The sequence below is a fragment of the Dermacentor albipictus genome, chromosome 1, assembly GCF_038994185.2.
Source record: "Dermacentor albipictus isolate Rhodes 1998 colony chromosome 1, USDA_Dalb.pri_finalv2, whole genome shotgun sequence".
NCBI classification, from domain to species: Eukaryota; Metazoa; Arthropoda; class Arachnida; order Ixodida; family Ixodidae; genus Dermacentor; species Dermacentor albipictus.
This window is the reverse complement of record NC_091821.1, coordinates 405,084,144-405,088,056: the sequence shown is the minus strand read 5'-3', so window position 1 is coordinate 405,088,056 and position 3,913 is coordinate 405,084,144.

Here is a 3,913-nt window from a genome sequence, read left to right as displayed (position 1 = left end):
GTATGCGGGAGATACTGAGCTAAGATCCCGATGCCTCCAGAAGCGCACTGATTTTTCTTATGGATATAGATGTTCCCTGGCCTGGTACTCGGTTCTCATGGGGGTTCACATCTCGCATTACGGACCTAATAGAGATTTACGAGTTGTCTCTGGGTGCCTGGTTGCCCAACCACAGACAGCCCTGTTGAAAAGCATCCCCCACGGCAGTGGGAGGTAAATGTGGCCACCTGGTACCTACCAGTCAAATAGGTACAAGCACGTTTCCGGCCTGGTGCTCGGTAATTATGGGACCTCAATGCTTGGAAAGGGGTGTTTGTCTCCAATCCATCTAGCATCTATTCGAATGCTCGTGCCCTTCTTTCTTGAGTATGGATTACTAACGGGTCCAACAGTCAGTACTTCTTAAGCCCACGCAGTGCACTAGGCACATGACCCTTCACAAGAATTGGCAGTGGCTTAGCTCAGCTATGCCAGGATATATGTAGCGAAAGCTAAGGCATAGCATGGCTAGCCTTGCTTAATTTTGATTGCAAGTCCAGGTTAGTCGGTTGTCTAGCTATGTTGCGGTGTTTAGCTAGTCGTTCGGCGCGCTGTTCGTTTGTTTCCTGGGCGATTCGTTTTCTCTTCATCTCGTTCCGATGTCGATTGCAGGCCTCCTGCTGCTTATCAAAATTGTCGCCATCCATACTGCCGCCTCAACTGTGGTTGCGGCGCGCGGGAGCTCTCCTTTTTAATCTTCCGACATATTATAAGGCATGCGACGCAGCTGGCGAAGCAAGCGAAGGCGAGCGCAACGACGAGGAACGCGTTGTGACGTCATACCAAACGGCGGCGGGAGAAAGGCGCGTCGCTGCGCAGCGGCGGCACACCTGTCACTCGGTGTTACTAGTGCCCCATGCACAGTAGTGACTAGGGAGAGAGAGAGAAATATCCGTGGCGAGGCGTGCGTTGCGACGTCATGTGCCTCCTCGGAGCACCACCACGGCGAAATCGCAAGGTCGCGGCCAGTAACGCTTTCGCTTTAAAAAGATAGTTCGGAAACAATCAACAATGATAGCCAGTGTACATGAACCGCCAAGAACTTCTAGAAAGGTATTCGCATTATTACAGAAATCACACACATACGGGCGCATATTTGTAGCACTGAGAACATTTAGGCAGCGTTGGTGGCTTCGCTGCGTAACTACGTAGAACAGGAACGTTAACCAGAACATTTGTAGTGGTAGTTTAGGCAGCCACACGCACAAAATGATAAGTGCCTCTAGCTGTGCGAGCGATGGCCTGGAAGGTGACTGCTATCTCCGTCTCACGCCGCAATAGTCATCAATTGCAACTGCCACAGGTGCAGAGGGTGCCTACATGAATGGGCGAAAGAGCCGAAGAAAGTGTGCTCACTTTTCTTTCATCTATTGGTATCATGTGCTGAGCATAAAGTAACAGCCTCACTCAGCCTCTACAGTACTTTGGGATTCCGGTTACACTTGTAGCTTAGAAATAACTTACTATTGCAGTTTGCGTGCAGTGAAACTCAACCACCATAAAGCAACTTTTCGGTGTGTGATAGAAAAAATAAGATATATATATAGAACACGTCTTTCCGTTCCTTTTAAAATTCTGAATGCCTGGTGTTGCATAATGTATGCAGCCGGACCTCTAAAGATGAGTGGGCTGCGAGCAGTGGCTGCGCTTCATTGTGCTCAAGGGAGATAAAAAAAATGGATGGATTGGAGAGGTTTGGCCAGTAGTCCTGTATTGGAATATAAGATTGCAGTGCTGCTTCTCCATCTTGCACCGAATCCATCGAAGTGGACGATTTAAAACACTTCAACTGGTCTTGCAAGTGCTTCGGTTCTGCTATAAGGGACTTCTAGACAACGTGAGAAGCAGAGGGTTTCCTCAATAAACGCGCATAAAAGCCAGTTTTCGCGAAAGGACCGGGCATAGTGCGCAAGGAAGTGCCGCGCACTGTGACCTAATTTCAGCGAGAGGCTGGATTGCTCGATATTTATGACACGGAAAGAGAAGTTGAGGCCAACTGATTGTGGACAAGTCTCCCAAGCTTAACTCCGCCTGTATCATCTCTGTATCACTGTATCAACCCCGAATCTCATCACCAGCCTCCAAGCAAAACATGATATAAGAAGCGCAATATAGTGGAGTGCTCCGTGTTAATTTCAATTTCTTGGAGGTCCTCAACCTGCGCCAAAACCGTTATTGCACTTCGACGCCATCTGAATGCGCTCAGTGCGGCCGCGAATAAAACAAGCAACCTAGCTTCGTGGCAGATAGGCTAGAAACATAGTTTCATTTCCCGTTAGCAGCCAACTGATCATTTAAAAGTGTAACATTGGCTCCACTTGGACACGGTGTTGTTCAGAGAAAAAGACCGGTGCGTATTCTGGTCTGCGGATTAGGGAGCTATGAAACATTTTGCTATCATTTGTAAAAAATCTGCATAGCGAACACGTTCTGGAAAGTTTGTGGCCTTACGAACATTGGCTGCCCTGTACAGGAGGCTAGTGTCACTGCATTTATTCAAAGTGGAAGGCCAGTAATCTGACAACAAGCGTGGGCAATTAGTTGATTTAAAAACTCTGTAGGCAAGACGAAACGAGTAGAAAAGTATTGTTAGATGCCTTATTCTCCCATTACAGCGTTGCTGTACAATTTGCTGATTGGATATATGTCCACACTGAACGTGCTTTGTAGCGTCAAATAACGTGGAATTAACATTGAGCGACTTCTACGTGACTGATTATGGGCAAACTGTAACTATGCTGCTATGCAACGCGTCGATTGTCTCCATACGTCAAAACCCCAGGGGGCGTGCGTGCGTGCCTGCTGTTCTATGCAAGGTCTAAACTGAGCTTGCTGTACGCGCAACCGGGTTTCTAATAGCGTCAACCAAAATCGTACTGCTACTGCTGTCATCGTTGTCTGATTGTGGTTGTCATACCGTCACCCTATTCTTCTAAACTTCACTATGGCCACAGTGGCAGGACAAAACTCCTGCCACTGCGGTAATCTGCAGTTGGGAGACGCACTGGCTAGCTACTGAGGTATTGAGTGATTTCCGCGTTATATGTCTTATATATGCGGTGTTCGAAGCGGTCAACATTGCTAGTGCAGGAGAGGGGTGTGTAAGCAAGCCATCGCTTACATTGACCAAGAAAGAGCTAAGGTTTTTAGATGGTTGATGACTAGGAGCTTGGCGATATCGCCTTGTACCACTCATGGTGATTGTTGTTCTCTTTCTTTCTCCCCCTTTTTCCCCTTTCCTGCTGTCACTTCGCATGTATACACATGCGTAGCATCGACAGTAGAATTACGAGTTGGAAGTCAGTGCTATTTCCACTTGGTCTCTATCGTCGTCCCTTCCTTATGTTTCGCGCTGTTACATAAGTTGCTATGAACCAGCTCGCCCAGCAAGCAGCCACCTAGGGTTCTTTAATGTGCACCTAAATCTAAGTACACGGTTCGCTATGTAACTGCATATCTAAGGGAACTTCGCCGACGAGACAAGCGCCTAGCTGTACACGCATAGTGAGATCAGGTGTTTATCGGTTCGCACGCCCTCTTTTGATCCATGTCTGTGTGGCAAATCGAGTGGCACATACGTCCTTAATGAAACTGATTAGTAAACTTTGCTTAAACGGGCGCATTCATTCAATGCTAGACACTTTCCCGAAGAAGTGCGCTGCGAGTCTAGCTGAAGAGAAACATTGTCCTCGTTTGGTGCACGGTGCGGACTTTTTATCACACTCTTAGTGCGATGGCATGTTTTTGCAGCAATAAAGAAGGGCAAATCTCATAGATGTTGCGGGAATTCTACGATTGGCGTTTGGTACTTTTTACGATTGGCGTTTGGCACTCAGCGCAAATAAGATTATCGAAAAACTCTGCTGTACCGAAT